Here is a 19,426-nt window from a genome sequence, read left to right as displayed (position 1 = left end):
CGATATCTACCGTTAGCAGAATTTTCCTACAACAACAACTACCATTCAAGCATTGAGATGGTGCCGTTTGAAGCACTTTATGGTAGAAAGTGCAGGTCTCCGATTTGTTGGAGTGAAGTGGGGGATAGACAGATTACGGGTCCGGAGATTATACAAGAAACTACCGAGAAGATCATCCAAATTCAACAACGGTTGAAAACCGCCCAAAGTCGACAAAAGAGCTACGCTGACATTAAAAGAAAAGATATAGAATTTGAAATTGGAGAGATGGTCATGCTTAAAGTTGCACCTTGGAAAGGCGTTGTTCGATTTGGTAAACGAGGGAAATTAAATCCAAGGTATATTGGACCATTCAAGATTATTGATCGTGTCGGACCAGTAGCTTACCGACTTGAGTTACCTCAACAACTAGCGGCTGTACATAACACTTTCCATGTCTCGAATTTGAAGAAATGTTTTGCTAAAGAAGATCTCACTATTCCGTTAGATGAAATCCAAATCAACGAAAAACTTCAATTCATCTAAGAACCCGTCGAAATAATAGATCGTGAGGTTAAAAGACTTAAGCAAAACAAGATACCAATTGTTAAGGTTCGATGGAATGCTCGGAGAGGACCCGAGTTCACCGGGGAGCGTGAAGATCAGATGAAGAAGAAATACCCGCATCTATTTCCAGAAGATTCGTCAACACCTTCAACAGCTTAAAATTTCGGGAAGAAATTTATTTAACGGGTAGGTACTGTAGTGACCCGAACTTTTCCATGTTTATATATATTAATTGAGATTGATATTTACATGATTAAATGTTTCCAACATGTTAAGCAATCAAACTTGTTAAGACTTGATTAATTGAAATATGTTTCATATAGACAATTGACCACCCAAGTTGACCGGTGATTCACGAACGTTAAAACTTGTAAAAATTATATGATGACATATATATGGATAAATATATAGTTAACATGATACTATGATAAGTAAACATATCATTAAGTATATTAACAATGAACTACATATGTAAAAAACAAGACTACTAACTTAATGATTTTTAAACGAGACATATATGTAACGATTATCGTTGTAAAGACATTTAATGTATATATATCATATTAAGAGATATTCATACATGATAATATCATGATAATATAATAATTTAAAATCTCATTTGATAATATAAACATTGGGTTAACAACATTTAACAAGATCGTTAACCTAAAGGTTTCAAAACAACACTTACATGTAACGCCTAACGATGACTTAACGACTCAGTTAAAATGTATATACATGTAGTGTTTTAATATGTATTTATACACTTTTGAAAGACTTCAATACACTTATCAAAATACTTCTACTTAACAAAAATGCTTACAATTACATCCTCGTTCAGTTTCATCAACAATTCTACTAGTATGCACCCGTATTCGTACTCGTACAATACACAGCTTTTAGATGTATGTACTATTGGTATATACACTCCAATGATCAGCTCTTAGCAGCCCATGTGAGTCACCTAACACATGTGGGAACCATCATTTGGCAACTAGCATGAAATATCTCATAAAATTACAAAAAATATGAGTAATCATTCATGACTTATTTACATGAAAACAAAATTACATATCCTTTATATCTAATCCATACACCAACGACCAAAAACACCTACAAACACTTTCATTCTTCAATTTTCTTCATCTAATTGATCTCTCTCAAGTTCTATCTTCAAGTTCTAAGTGTTCTTCATATATTCTACAAGTCCTAGTTACATAAAATCAAGAATACTTTCAAGTTTGCTAGCTCACTCCCAATCTTGTAAGGTGATCATCCAACTCAAGAAATCTTTGTTTCTTACAGTAGGTTATCATTTTAATACAAGGTAATAATCATATTCAAACTTTGGTTCAATTTCTATAACTATAACAATCTTATTTCAAGTGATGGTCTTACTTGAACTTGTTTTCGTGTCATGATTCTGCTTCAAGAACTTCGAGCCATCCAAGGATCCATTGAAGCTAGATCCATTTTTCTCTTTTCCAGTAGGTTTATTCAAGGAACTTAAGGTAGTAATGATGTTCATAACATCATTCGATTCATATATATAAAGCTATCTTATTCGAAGGTTTAAACTTGTAATCACTAGAACATAGTTTAGTTAATTCTAAACTTGTTCGCAAACAAAAGTTAATCCTTCTAACTTGACTTTTAAAATCAACTAAACACATGTTCTATATCTATATGATATGCTAACTTAATGATTTAAAACCTGGAAACACGAAAAACACCGTAAAACCGGATTTACGCCGTCGTAGTAACACCTCGGGCTGTTTTAGGTTAGTTAATTAAAAACTATGATAAACTTTGATTTAAAAGTTTTTATTCTGAGAAAATGATTTTTATTATGAACATGAAACTATATCCAAAAATTATGGTTAAACTCAAAGTGGAAGTATGTTTTCTAAAATGGTCATCTAGACGTCGTTCTTTCGACTGAAATGACTACCTTTACAAAAACGACTTGTAACTTATTTTTCCGACAATAAACCTATACTTTTTCTGTTTAGATTCATAAAATAGAGTTCAATATGAAACCATAGCAATTTGATTCACTCAAAACGGATTTAAAATGAAGAAGTTATGGGTAAAACAAGATTGGATAATTTTTCTCATTTTAGCTACGTGAAAATTGGTAACAAATCTATTCCAACCATAACTTAATCAACTTGTATTGTATATTATGTAATCTTGAGATACCATAGACACGTATACAATGTTTCAACCTATCATGTCGACACATCTATATATATTTCGGAACAACCATAGACACTCTATATGTGAATGTTGGAGTTAGCTATACAGGGTTGAGGTTGATTCCAAAATATATATAGTTTGAGTTGTGATCAATACTGAGATACGTATACACTGGGTCGTGGATTGATTCAAGATAATATTTATCGATTTATTTCTGTACATCTAACTGTGGACAACTAGTTGTAGGTTACTAACGAGGACAGCTGACTTAATAAACTTAAAACATCAAAATATATTAAAAGTGTTGTAAATATATTTTGAACATACTTTGATATATATGTATATATTGTTATAGGTTTGTGAATCAACCAGTGGCCAAGTCTTACTTCCCGACGAAGTAAAAATCTGTGAAAGTGAGTTATAGTCCCACTTTTAAAATCTAATATTTTTGGGATGAGAATACATGCAGGTTTTATAAATGATTTAAAAAATAGACACAAGTACGTGAAACTACATTCTATGGTTGAATTATTGAAATCGAATATGCCCCTTTTTATTAAGTCTGGTAATCTAAGAATTAGGGAACAGACACCCTAATTGACACGAATCCTAAAGATAGATCTATTGGGCCTAACAAACCCCATCCAAAGTACGGGATGCTTTAGTACTTCGAAATTTATATCATATCCGAAGGGTGTCCCGGAATGATGGGGATATTCTTATATATGCATCTTGTTAATGTCGGTTACCAGGTGTTCACCATATGAATGATTTTTATCTCTATGTATGGGATGTGTATTGAAATATGAAATCTTGTGGTCTATTATTATGATTTGATATATATATGTTAAACCTATAACTCACCAACATTTTTGTTGACGTTTTAAGCATGTTTATTCTCAGGTGATTATTAAGAGCTTCCGCTATCGCATACTTAAATACGGACGAGATTTGGAGTCCATGCTTGTATGATATTTTGTAAAAACTGCATTCAAGAAACTTATTTTGTTGTAACATATTTGTATTGTAAACCATTATGTAATGGTCGTGTGTAAACAGGATATTTTAGATTATCATTATTTGATAATCTACGTAAAGCTTTTTAAACCTTTATTGATGAAATAAAGGTTATGGTTTGTTTTAAAATGAATGCAGTCTTTGAAAAACGTCTCATATAGAGGTCAAAACCTCGCAACGAAATCAATTATTATGGAATGTTTTTAATCAATAAGAACGGGACATTTCAACTCACGTGGTGGAAAAACTATGTGAAGGCCGTAGGAGGAGATGTAGCTTATGATACTCCTTGAGAAGAATTCAAAACAATGCTAATCAACGAATATTGTCCAAGGAACGAGGTTAGGAAGTTGGAGCTGAATTACGAAGCCTGGAAGTTGTTGGTACTGAACTCACCAACTACAATCAGCGATTCATGAAATTAGCTTTGCTATGTCCCAAATTGGTACCAACCGAAGAACGGAAGATTGAACTGTACAAAGATGGTTTGCCTAAAAAGGTAAAGGCAAATGTTACAGCATCCAAACCGAAGACTATTCATGAAGCTATCACCATGGCGAACGAGTTGATGGACCAGATTATTCTGGATAAGAACACCGATGTCAAGACATCGGGAAATAAAAGAAAGTGGGAAGGTAATCATCAAAAATCCAACAAGAAACAAGAAACCACGCAAGGTGCGGGTAGCGGTTCAAACTCAGGTTACAAAGGACAAAATCCTTTATGTAACAGATGCCACAAACATCACTCTGGTTATTGTAATGTGGCGTGCAACAATTGTAATCGAAAAGGTCATCTTGCTGAAGATTGTAGGGTTCCCGCTACAAATACAAATGGTACCAAGACTCCTGCCACCAATGCAAATAGAACTGCCTTGGCCACTGTTACCTGTTATGGGTGTGGGAAACAGGGTCATTATAAGAGCCAGTGTTCGAATCCAGAGAAGAATAATGGATCTGCACGTGGAAGAGCATTTGTTATTAATGCTAGAGAGGCGTGTGAAGACCCGGAGCTTGTTACGGGTACGTTTACCATTAATAACTTATCCGCATCTATTATATTTGATACTGGTGCCGATAGAAGTTATGTGTGTAGAGACTTTCACGCTAAATTTAATTGTTCATCATTACCTCTAGATGCTAAGTACATGATTGAGTTAGCTAATGGTAAACTAATTAAAGCTGATAAAATTTTCCGTGATTGTAAAATAAATTTAGCAGGAGAAACATTTAAGATTGATTTGATACCCGTAGAATTAGGAAGTTTTGATGTAATAGTCGGCATGGACTGGATGTCCAAAATAGGAGCTGAAGTTGTGTGCGCCAAGAAAGGGTACTATGCTATCCTAGCACATGTTAATAAAGTCGGAACGAAGGAAAAAGTGAAGAGCATCAACGACGTGCCTGTGGCAAGAGATTTTCCTGACGTATTTCCGGAAGAGTTGCCGGGATTACCTCCATTTAGATCTGTAGAATTTCAAATAGATCTAGTACCAGGAGCTGCACCAGTGGCTCGTGCTCCATATAGACTTGCACTATCTGAGATGAAAGAGTTACAAAGCCAGTTACAAGAATTACTGGACCGTGGTTTCATTCGACCGAGCACTTCACCGTGGGGAGCTCCGATTTTATTCGTCAAGAAGAAAGATGGATATTTCCGAATGTGTATAGATTATCGTGAATTAAATAAGTTAACTATCAAGAATCAGTATCCACTACCGAGAATTGATGACTTATTTGATCAATTGCAAGGATCATGTGTTTACTCGAAAATCGACCTAAGGTCGGGCTATCATCAACTACGCGTCAAAGAATAAGATATTCCGAAAACTGCTTTTCGGACACGCTACGGTCATTATGAATTTTTGGTCATGCCGTTTGGGTTGACTAATGCGCCAGCTGTATTCATGGACCTCATGAATCGAGTTTGTAGTCCGTATTTAGATAAGTTTGTTATCGTTTTCATTGACGATATTCTTATCTATTCCAAGAGTGAGCAAGAGCATGAGCAGCATTTAAGGTTGGTATTAGAATTGTTAAGAAAAGAACAGTTATACGCCAAATTTTCTAAGTGTGCATTTTGGTTGAAAGAAGTGCAATTTCTTGGCCACGTTATTAGTAGCAAAGGAATTCAGGTTGATCCAGCTAAAATTGAGGCCATTAAAAAATGGGAGACTCCTAAGACACCAACGCAGATACGCCAATTTTTGGGTTTAGCTGGTTATTATAGAAGGTTTATTCAAGATTTTTCCCGAATAGCTAAACCATTAACAGCGTTAACGCAAAAAGGGAAGAAGTACGAATGGACTTCTGAGCAAGAGAGTGCATTTCAATTACTGAAGAAGAAGTTGACTACCGCACCTATTTTATCATTACCTGAAGGGAACGATGATTTTGAGATATATTGTGACGCTTCGCGACAAGGTTTTGGTTGCGTCCTTATGCAACGGAAGAAAGTTATAGCATACGCATCCCGACAATTGAAGATTCACGAGCGGAATTATATGACGCATGATTTAGAATTGGGAGCAGTAGTGTTTGCATTGAAGATATGGAGACACTATTTATATGGGGTTAAATGCACTGTGTTTACTGATCATAAAAGCCTTCAACATATTTTTGATCAGAAACAGCTGAACATGAGGCAACGTAGGTGGGTCGAGCTGATAAATGACTATGATTGTGAGATTCGCTATCATCTCGGGAAAGCGAATGTAGTGGCCGACGCTCTAAGCAGAAAGGAACGGGAACCAATTCGAGTACGAGCAATGAACATAAAAATTCGCATGAATCTCAACTCACAAATCAAAGAGGCTCAACGAGAAGCTCTTACTAAAGAAAACATAGGAAATGAAATAATGAAGAAGAATGAGAAGCAACTCGTTATACGGGAAGACGGAATTCGATATTTCGCAAACCGTATTTGGGTACCGAAGTTGGGTGGATTAAGGAAGTTGATATTGAACGAGGCACATAAGACAAGATACTCGATACATCCTGGAGTTGGAAAGATGTATCAAGATCTTAAGACGCATTATTGGTGGCCTAATTTAAAGACAGATGTTGTAACATATGTTGGGGAATGTTTAACTTGTTCCAAAGTCAAAGCAGAACACCAGAAGCCGTCAGGGTTACTTCAACAACCAGAAATCCCAGAATGGAAATGGGATGGTATTACCATGGATTTCATCACAAAGTTACCTAAGACTGCCTGGGGATATGACACCATTTGGGTAATAGTTGATCATCTCACCAAATCTGCACATTTCTTACCTATAAAGGAAACGGATAGAATGGAGAAACTATTACGATTATACATAAAGTAAATTGTTTCAATGCATGGAATACCTATTTCCATTATATCCGATCGTGATAGTAGATTTACATCAAAGTTTTGGCAATCACTACAGGAGGCCCTGGGAACCCGTTTGGATATGAGCACCGCATATCATCCGCAAACTGACGGGAAGAGTGAAAGAACAATTCAGACTCTTGAAGACATGCTCAGGGCATGTGTGATCGATTTTGGAAACGGATGGGATAAATATCTACCATTAGCAGAATTCTCGTATAATAATAGTTATCATGCGAGCATTAAAGCTGCACCATTCGAAGCACTGTATGGAAGGAAGTGTAGATCCCCTATCTGTTGGAATGAAGTAGGAGATCGACAATTAACTGGTCCCGTGATCATCCATGAAACTACTGAGAAGATAGTGCAAATCAAAGAGAGATTGAAAACAGCCCGTAGTCACCAAAAGAGCTACGCCGATGTCCGAAGGAAACCATTAGAGTTTCAGATCGGTGACATGGTTATGCTAAAGGTGTCACCTTGGAAAGGTGTAATACGTTTTGGAAAAAGGGGTAAACTGAACCCAAGGTATGTAGGCCCGTTCAAGATCATCGAACGCATCGGACCAGTAGCTTATCGACTCGAGTTACCACAACAACTCGCCAGGGTACATAATTCATTTCACATCTCAAACCTCAAGAAATGTCTTGCAAAGGAAGATCTCACCATTCCTCTTGAAGAAATCCAAGTCGACGAGAAACTACAATTTATAGAAGAACCAGTCGTAATCATGGACCGTGAAGTTAAACAACTCAAGCAGAGCAACATACCAATCGTCAAGGTTCGTTGGAATGCTCGAAGGGGTCCCGAGTTTACTTGGGAACGAGAGGATCAGATGAAACAAAAGTATCCACATTTGTTTCCCGACAACGCAAAATAGGTACAACTTTAAAATTTCAGGACGAAATTTATTTAACGGGTAGGTACTGTAACGACCCGTATTTTTCCGATCGTTTTATACTTATGAGATTAATATTTACATAAAATAAACCTTACCAACATGATAAGCAATCCAAACTGTTGAGACTTATGTTTTTGAAAAGAGTTTCACACAACGTTTGACCGTCCAATTTGACAGATGATATCACGAACTATATAACACACGATAATTATACGATTATGTATATGTACATATCTATACATATTTATAATGATTTAAGGATGGTTTAACATTTCATTGTGAACTAACAACAATGAGTTATAAGTATACTTTGAGACCACTAACGCAAACGATAACTATATGTAACGTTCTTTGACATATATACTTACAATCTATAATGTGTTGGTGATCTATGTCACCAATATGATTTAAGTGTAATGGGATTAATTTGTAACCAAAATAATCAAGATAAATATCGAACAAGTTTGGGGAAGTGTGGAGTGCACACTTGTTTGAACTTATCTTGATTATGACGGGGGTTCGGGGGCAATGCCCCCGATAAGCGGGGTCCAAGGGGTGGCAACCCCTGGCGGGGTCCAAGGGGCAGAGCCCCTGGCTGGGGTCGAGCTGCCATTGCTTTATTAAAAAATGTCTTAAAATTTTATTTTGGCCCGGTTTGACCCAAAAATAAAAGCCCAGTTTTGAGCCTCTTTTACAGTTATAAACCCGTCCATATTTGAATTCTCGTTCCGATTCCTCAAAATTTCTACAAGTATATCTAGGGTATATGTAACCGTATCATACCCAGCTTCTATACGTATTTACTATTGGTATATACCAACAATAAACTTCAATGATCAGCCACTAGACATGATGTTACATGTGGGAACCAGCCATTTAACCTCATGTGTGACTTTTGTGCAAGAAAACAAACTAAATCTCCTATATATCCATCCCATAATCATGCTATTTTGCACACACACACATACAATTTCATTTCCAACTTTCTTTCAAGTTAATTCACTCCCTAATCTCTCTTCATTTACCTTCTCAAGAACGTATCAATATAGTCATCCGATTTCAAGGAGATTACTTCCAATCTTTCAATCCCACTCCACCACTCTTTTGATTCCAAGATTTTTCTTACCTTTTCCAGTAGCTTTGTCCAAGTAACTTGAGGTAGTAACCTTATTCATAACCTTATTCGATTCATATTTATATAGCTATCTTATTTTGTGTTGTAAAATTTTAACAACAAGAACATAGTTTGAGTGATTTCAAACTTGTTCGCAAACTAAATAGATCCTTCTAATTTGATTTTTAAAAAAACACTTCAAGACCTATAATATATCATATTATGACAAAATCGGAATAATCATATCTTGGCTAATTAACATAATATTTAATATATATTTACTTATGATTTGATTTTATATATTTCAGGACCACCCGTAAACAACACGAGAAGATTAATCATAAGACCTCATGATTGTACGCAACATGTCATTTGACAACACGGTACTTTATGTACGCAACACGTCACTTGACAACATGGTACCATGGGTCGAGATTAATTCTGATCAATACGAATACGACGGGGTCTTTATTTATTTTATTTAAGCAACTAATTGTGGACCACTAACATCGGACTGCTAACTACGGACTAAGAAAATATTAAAAGTATATATATATATATATATATATATATATATATATATATATATATATATATATATATATATATATATATATATATATATATATATATATATATATATATATATATATATATATATATATATATATGTAACGATTACTTAAAAAGAAAATATGTTGACATAGTATATATATGGTTAGGTTCATGATATCTATCGGAGACCAAGTCGAGTTAAATACCTTCAAGACAAAAGTGAATATATAGTCCCACTTTTAAACTCTAAATATTTCGGGATGAGAATATATGCATTTTATGATTTACGTTATGGACACATATGATTAAAAATATATATTCTACGTTGAGTTGTACCACTGGCATACTTCCCTGTAACTTGGTAACTATTATTTACATGAGGTATTGTAAACACGAATCCTGTTGATAGATCTATCGGGCCTGACAACCCCAACCGGACTGGACGACCAGTATTCAACGGTTGCACAGTACTTCGTTTCGGTGACTACACTTGGTACGGTGTAGTAAGATTTCATAATAAAGGGAATATGCGACGTTGATTAAATGTTAAGTATTGTTATCAAGTGCTCAACAACTTAGAATATTTTTATTAAAACGTTTATATATGAAATCTTGTGGTCTATATTTATAACGCTGCCGGCATTAAACCTATATCTCACCAACTTTATGTTGACGTTTTAAGCATGTTTATTCTCAGGTGATAACTAAAAGCTTCCGCTGCAACATGTTGACTTTAAGCAAGATCTTGAGTATGCATATTTGTGTCAAAAATAAAACTGCATATCGGAGGATTTGTAATGTAAAATATGTTGGAGGTCGTATTGTTATTATCACATGTAAAGTTTGTAAGTCTAAGATTATCGCTAAACGATAATCATTACTAAGTTGTTTAAACCTTGTATTTGTAATAAAAGCTATGGTTTGTATTGTAAAAATGAATGCCGTTTTTGAAAAATGTCGCATATAGAGGTCAATACCTCGCGATGAAATCATATGTTATTGTATTTGTCCTTATGGTTAAGGTCGGGTTATGACATCAACTTTACAACTAAATCTTATGGTCTAAAAACAACGATAACTACTTTTGTTAAACCTATGAACTTCACTCAACCTTTTTGGTTGACACTTTAGCATGTTTTGTCTCAGGTGCTGTTTGATTCAAGCTTTCTTATCTACTACTTATGTGATGCTACTTGGACTTAAGATCAAGAGATATCGCATTTATTACCACTGCATATGAACAATTACTTTATCATTATTTTCATTATTGTAACGACATTTCATATTCCGCTGCGTACTCAATAAAGTTAAATTTTCTCATTTAGTATTGTTCTTGTATTATAATATGTTGGTTTATTTGATATTAGTAACGTTTCTTCCAGACCCTATTGGGAGGACGTTACATATATACATGTTGTGTTTTGATATGTATTCTTACACTTTTGAAAGACTTCAAGACACATATCAAAGTACTTCTACTTAACAAAAATGCTTACAATTACATCCTCATTCAGTTTCATCAACAATTCTACTCGTATGCACCCGTATTCATACTCGTACAATACACAGCTTTTTGATGTATGTACTTTTAGTATATACACTCTAATGATCAGCTCTTAGCAGCCCATGTGAGTCACCTAACACATGTGGGAACCATCATTTGACAACTAGCATGAAATATCTCATAAAATTACAAAAATATTAGTAATCATTCATGACTTATTTACATGAAAACAAAATTACATATCCTTTATATCTAATCCATATATCAATGACCAAAAACACCTACAAACACTTTCATTCTTCAATTTTCTTCAACTAATTGATCTCTCTCAAGTTCCATCTTCAAGTTCTAAGTGTTCTTCATAAATTCCATAAGTATAGTTTCATAAAAATCAAGAATACTACCAAGTTTGCAAGTTTACTTCGAAGCTTTCTAATCCATTCCAAGTAATCATCTGAGATCAAGGAACCTTTGTTATTTATAGTAGGTTATCTTTCTAATTCAATATAATATTCATATTCAAACTTTGATTCAATTTCTACAACTATTACAATCTTATTTCGAGTGAAAATCTTACTTGAACTGTTTTCGTGTCATGATTCTGCTTCAAGAACTTTCAAGCCATCCAAGGATCCTTTGAAGCTAGATCCATTTTTCTCATTTCCAGTAGTTTTATCCAGAAAACTTGAGGTAGTAATGATGTTCATAACATCATTCGATTCATACATATAAAGCTATCTTATTCGAAGGTTTAAACTTGTAATCACTAGAACATAGTTTAGTTAATTCTAAACTTGTTCGCAAACAAAAGTTAATCCTTATAAATTGACTTTTAAAATCAACTAAACACATATTCTATATATATATGATATGCTAACTTAATGATTTAAAACCTGGAAACACGATGAACACCATAAAATCGGATATACGCCGTCGTAGTGAAACCGGGGGCTGTTTTGGTTTGGATAATTAAAAACTATGATAAACTTTGATTTAAAAGTTGTTCTTCTGGGAAAATGATTTTTCATATGAACATGAAACTATATCCTAAAATCTTGGTTAAACTCAAAGTGAAAGTATGTTTTTCAAAATGGTCATCAAGATGTCATTTTTTCAACGGAAATGACTACCTCTTTAGTAATTGACATGTAACTTAAATTTACGACTATAAACCTATACTTTTTCTGTTTGGATTCTTAAATTAGAGTTTAATATGAAACCATAGCAATTTGATTCACTCAAAACGGATTTAAAATAAAGAAGTTATGGGTAAAACAAGATTGGATATTTTTGATCTTTTTAGCTATGGGAAATGTTTAACAAATCTATACAAATCATATCCTAGCTAACTTATATTGTATTATACATGTATTCTAATATATTATGTAATCTTGGGATACCATAGACACGTATACAAATGTTTTGACATATCATATCGATCCATGTATATATATTATTTGGAACAACCATAGACACTCTATATGCAGTAATGTTGGAGTTAGCTCTACAGGGTTGAGGTTGATTCTAAAAATATATATACTTTGAGTTGTGATCTAGCCTGAGACGTGTATACACTGGGTCGTGGATTGATTCAAGATAATATATATCGATTTATTTCTGTACATCTAACTGTGGACAACTAGTTGTAGGTTACTAACGAAGACAGCTGATTTAATACACTCAAATCTTTAAAACATAATAAAAATGGTTGTAATTATATTTTGATCATACTTTGATATATATGTACATATTTGTATAGGTTCGTGAATCGATCCGTGGCCAAGTCTTATTTCCGAGGAAGGAAATATCTGTGAAAGTGAGTTATAGTTCCACTTTTAAAATCTAATATTTTTAGGATGAGAATACATGCAGGTTTTATAAATGATTTAAAAAATAGACACAAGTACGTGAAACTACATTCTATGGTTGAATTATCGAAATCGAATATGCCCCTTTTTATTAAGTCTGGTAATCTAAGAATTAGGGAACATACACCCTAATTGACGCGAATCCTAAATATAGATCTATTGGGCCTAACAAACCCCATCCAAAGTACCGGATGCTTTAGTACTTTGAAATTTATATCATATCCGAAGGGTGTCCCGGAATGATGGGGATATTCTTATATATGCATCTTGTTAATGTCGGTTACCAGGTGTTCACCATATGAATGATTTTTATCTCTATGTATGGGATGTGTATTGAAATATGAAATCTTGTGGTCTATTGTTACGATTTGATATATATAGGTTAAACCTATAACTCACCAACATTTTTGTTGACTTTTAAAGCATGTTTATTCTCAGGTGAATACTAAGAGCTTCCGCTGTTGCATACTAAAATAAGGACAAGATTTGGAGTCCATGTTTGTATGATATTGTGTAAAAACTGCATTCAAGAAACATATGTCGATGTAATATATTTCTATTGTAAACCATTATGTAATGGTCGTGTGTAAACGGTATATTTTAGATTATCATTATTTGATAATCTACGTAATGCTTTTGAAACCTTTATTGATAAAATAAAGGTTATGGTTGTTTTAAAAATGAATGCAGTCTTTGAAAAAGGTCTCATATAGAGGTCAACACCTCACAACGAAATCAATTAATATGGAACGTTTATAATCAATATGAACAGGACATTTCACACGTCCACCATCGTCTTCATTTTTCATCACGACAAAACGTCATCATCTTCCTACTTTGCGTTTACTGTTTCAGAAACAAAACAGAAACTAACGCAGCAACAGTAGCACGATACAGTCTAATAAACTTTATAAAAATGGTGGTTTGATTCATGATAGTAGAGAGAGAGATAAGAGAGAGGTAGTGGTGGTCATGAAGTAGTAACGGTGGAGTTTAATAAGGTGGGTGTGTTCGATTCTAGCTGTAACAGAAAAAGTAGTGAACTATGGTGAGTGGAGAGTGTGGAGTTTGACGAGAAGAGAGAAAAATGCAGGAAAAGGAGTATGCAAGTTATGAAGGTATTTCATATGCCCGAGAGACATATTAAATTAACGTGGCTAATATGTTTTGATCCAAGTCGAGTCATACCCAATAACAAGCTTGCCAACACCTTATTCGTATTTGATCTTAACGATTGGATCATTGATTAAATACGCGACACTTGAATTTTAAAGAAAATGGCTTTCTAAAATTATTACTTGATGTATATATATATATATAAATTATTGAATAATTTATATGATATGGATTTAATTATTTATAGGTAAATAATTAATTAATTATGTTACATTTTATAAATAGGTTTTATAAATGATGTAAACATAATAAATAAAATGTAAGTTTATAAAATGTATTTTATAAAATTCAATTTTATAAAATCAAATTTTATAAAAACCATTTTATTTATAATGTATGTAGTGACATGGGGGCTCTAGTACACATGCTTAGATTCTTTTCTTGGTCAATTACAATTCCCATTCTCTATAAGCATGGTCTAGAGACTTGTAGTAAAGATGCACATGCATAAACACATCAAGTAAGCTTGAAAAAATAGCAGAAATTCAGCTACTGCAGCTGTCCAAAACCGTGGGTTTTGGGACTCAAAAGCAAGTCCAAAATTTGTTCTTGCAAGCTTAATTCAAGTGTCATTCAATTCCTAACAAAAGACTAGGGTGTTGGTGATAAGTTTGGGGTATTATCTCTTGAGGTTTCATAGTTTTGGAGCTCCATTCATCATCACCTTTCAAACTTGCTGCTGTCCAGAAAATTGGGTGTAAGAATAAAGAGTTTTGAGCTTGTTCAAAGGTGATTAAGGGTCTTAATTCCTAACAAGTTTAAGGGTGGTGTTGGTACACAATAGCTTGAGGTTCTATCATCTTCTTGTTCTTCAATTTCACCCACAATTAACTTGAGGAGGTAATCATCTTCTTCCATATTCTTATTTGTAAGTATATTTCAAGACTTGATAACTATATGGAATTCATCTAAAGTGGTTTAACATATTTACATGCTTTCTTAATAACATGCTTTCGCTTTTATTAACTCTAAATGAATTGGTTTCATGAATATGTTTATTTAAGGAACTTATTGAAATGTTGAATTCCATCAATGGTATCTAGAGCCGAAGTTGTTGAAATATGCTTCTATATGGTCTTTAAACCCACTATATTTGCATTCCATGCACATGCATGAATATGGAATGTAAAAATGTTCGGGTTTGGGTGGGTTTGTAATGGTGGCCGAATTCTTGGAGGTTCCAAGAGGGTTTGGAACTTGCAAATTGGTCATATTTGTTCATATGTTGTTGTTCACAATCATAGCCAAGACCTTGTGGTTGAATGAATGTTTGTTTGGTTGATTTGTTAATTTCAATATGGTTGTAATATTCATTCAATTTGGTTTGTAATAATATTTATTCATTTGGTTATGTAATTTATTTTATATTTGGCATGTAAAATAGATTAGGTTGTATTTTCATTTTTTAGACAAAATGTATTAGAATATATTTTGTAACAAGATGAAGATGCATGAAGATCACAAGGAAGAACACAAGAAGCATGTGGATGCAAGGTTAAGTGGAGGTTAAAACCTCTTACTTTGTGTTTTACCCATTGACCGTTGACATTTTGTTTTCGGCTAAACAAAATGTCTACCAAAAGGCTTGATTGTGAACATTTGTTTTGCATGCGTGGTTGTTTTAATTCCTTGTATGATTGTGGATTGTGTATGTTACTACAACAAGTTATCACACAAGTTAACAACAAGCAAAACTACAATTTAATTGGTTAAATTATTAACAACATGAAATTTACCAAACCACAATTTAATCGGTTAAATTGAAATGGCAAAAGACGCTAATAAATGGTTATTAAGAACAAGAAACTGATTGCACATATAAAATGGTTTATATCAAGTAATTGGCTAAAATTACAAGTCTTGAAAATGGATTTCAAATGAACCATACACTAAATGCATGTTGGTGTATGGCATAAAAGTTTTCTTAAACTAGAAATAATGAAAACTTAAAAATCCCTTTAACAACAAGGTAAACAAGTTAAACGCCATCCTTTTTTGTGACACTTAAAAATATTAGGGAACTCATAATGGGATAAAGGTCACCTAACCATTATGAGCAAACTAATATGATTAAGGTGAATTTCGCATGCTTGTGGGATAAAGGTCACCTAACCACTTGTATGCTAAATTTACAAGTTTACATAAGTAGGACGACTTGATTTGGGAATCATGAACTTAGGGTCACCGAAGCATGAGGAACAAATAGGCGTTGATGGGATAATATTCCATGCAAAAGGATTGCATGATCCCATAACTTAGAAGTTGCAAAAGGATTACAATTGTCATATAATGACTACCTAGCTAAATCAAATGACGGGATAAAGGTCACCTAACTGAAATTTGGTTTACCGTTGGATTCTAAAATTTAATAAATATCAATTGGATTTAAAGGGTATTGATTGTTAAATTAAAATTGATACTTAAACAACTTTGTTAAATTTTGTAGATGGCCGCCAATAACAACAACAACATTCCAAACACACCTATCAACTTTAACAACCTATCATTGAGGTCAATCCTCGAAAAGGAAAAACTCAACCATACGAACTTCATGGATTGGTTCCGCAATCTAAGAATTGTCCTCAAACTTGAGGATAGGGCGTATGTGTTGGAAGACCCCATTCCCGATCAACCGGAAGAGGATGATACGGAAGGCATGGCTTATTGGGAGAAGTATTGCACCGATTCGGTGCAAGTTTCTTGCCTCATGCTTGGGACTATGATACCCGAACTCCAAAATGATTTTGAGCATCATAGTGCATATGACATGATTACACAGTTGAAGGAGATGTTCCTTCAACAAGCTCGTGTCGAGCGCTTCGAAACGGTTCGAGCGCTTCATGCATGTCGGATGGACGACTCCCAATCTGTTTCATCTTATGTCCTTAAGATGAAAAGCCTAATTGATCGAGCAAACCGTCTAAACTGCAACGTGTCTAATGAATTAGCCACAGACCTTATCCTTAATTCCCTGTCAAAGAGGTTTGACACATTTGTAATGAATTACAACATGAATGGATGGGATAAGAGCATTGGCGAATTACACGCCATGCTTAAGACGGCAGAAGCGAGCATGGGTAAAAGGGCTTCACCCATGTTTATGATCAATGAAGGCGGGTCCAAAACCTATAACACTTCTAAGCCGAAGGCGGCTAAGAGAAAAGGACCCGCCTACCAAGGCAAGGGCAAGGGAAAGGGGAAGATGGTTACCCTAACCAACAACAACAAAAAGCAAAAGATTGCCGGTAAAGCAAACCCCAAGGAAGATCCGTGCTTCGGTTGCGGTGAAATGGGTCACTGGAAACGAAACTGCCCAGTCTACCTTAAGGAGTTGAAGGAAAAGAGGGATGCAGGGCAAACCTCAGGTAATGTATATATGGTATACATTGAGCTTAGTATTACTTCTTCTAATACATGGGTATTAGACACAGGATGTGGAACTCACATTTGCAATTCTATGCAGGGGTTCAAAAGAAGTAAACAAGAAGCGGGAACATCAAATCTCTACATGGGAAATGGAGCTAAGGTGCACGTAGTAGCTCAAGGAGACTTTATTTTAAAGCTTCCAAGTGGTTTGGAGCTTATTTTGGAAAATGTTTTGTATGCACCCGATTTATCACGAAACATTATTTCTGTATCCCGTTTGAAACAATGTGGTTTTAATCTTAATTTCATTAATGATGATATCCATGTTTCTTTAAATAATGTGTTCTATTTTAAGGCTTCGCCTTCGAATGGTATTTATGAATTAGTTCATGATGACACAGAATACAATAGCTCAATATACCATACAAACACCAAGAAACTCAAAAGGGATTTGAGTGATTCCTACTTATGGCATTGTCGCCTTGGTCACATAAACAAGAACCGAATGCATACACTTCAAAAGAATGGACTTTTGAAATCAAATGAACTGGACTCGTTTGATGTATGTGAGTCTTGTTTACAAGGCAAAATGACTAAAGCACCTTTCAAAGGGACCTATGAAAGGGCTAAGGACTTATTGGGATTAATACATTCGGATGTATGTGGACCCTTTAAGCCCATAACTAGGAATGGTGAAAGATACTTCGTTACTTTCATTGATGACTTCAGTCGTTTCGGATATGTCTACTTGTTAAGACATAAGGACGAAACTTTTGAAGCATTCAAAGAGTATCAAAACGAAGTACAAAATCAACTCAATAAGACAATCAAGGTACTTCGTACCGATAGAGGAGGTGAATACCTAAGCGATGCTTTCCAAGATCATCTTAGAAGTTGTGGGATTATCTCGCAACTCACTCCTCCTGGAACACCCCAACTGAATGGAGTTTTCGAAAGGAGGAACCGAACCCTAATGGATATGGTTCGATCTGTGATGGCTAGAAGCTTGTTACCTCTATCATTTTGGGGTTATTGTCTATTCTCCGCGGCTCGTATTTTAAATATGGCCCCAACCAAGAAAGTGGAACGAACACCTCATGAGATGTGGTTTGGAAAACCTCCATCTCTATCATACTTAAAGGTATGGGGATGTGAAGCTTACCCTAAGCGTTACGTCCCTAATAAGCTAAATGCTCGATCCACAAAGTGTATCTTCATAGGATATCCCAAGGATAATATGGGATATTATTTCTATGATCCTTCCGAACAGAATGTATTTGTTGCTCGGAAGGCTGAATTCCTGGAAACTAAGTTCCTAATGGAAGGTGATAGTGAAAGGAAGATAGATCTTGAGGAGGTTCGAGATCAAGTAGATGATACACAATTGGTTGATACTAGCACTCAACATGAAAATGTCGAAAGTGATCAAATGGATGATCAAAATACACAAGACGTTCGCAAATCTGGTAGGATTAGTAATCCTCCTGAGAGATATGGGTTTCTCATGGATGGTTGCTATGTGGTTGATTTGGATGAACCAACAAACTACCAAGATGCTTTATCAAGGATTGATAAGGATAAATGGCAGGAAGCCATGAACGCTGAGATGCAATCAATGTATGACAACCAAGTTTGGGAACTGGTTGTACAACCTACTGGTTCAAGGCTAGTTGATTGTAAATGGCTTTTCAAAATGAAAACCGACATACATGGAAACTTGGATACATATAAAGCTAGACTTGTAGCAAAAGGTTTCACTCAAACTCAAGGGGTTGACTATGATGAAACTTTTTTGCCTGTGGAAATGCTAAAGTCTATTAGGATATTAT

The sequence above is a fragment of the Rutidosis leptorrhynchoides genome, chromosome 11, assembly GCF_046630445.1.
Source record: "Rutidosis leptorrhynchoides isolate AG116_Rl617_1_P2 chromosome 11, CSIRO_AGI_Rlap_v1, whole genome shotgun sequence".
Taxonomy (NCBI): Eukaryota; Viridiplantae; Streptophyta; class Magnoliopsida; order Asterales; family Asteraceae; genus Rutidosis; species Rutidosis leptorrhynchoides.
The sequence above is the reverse complement of the archived record's forward strand: the minus strand, read 5'-3'. Positions refer to the sequence as shown.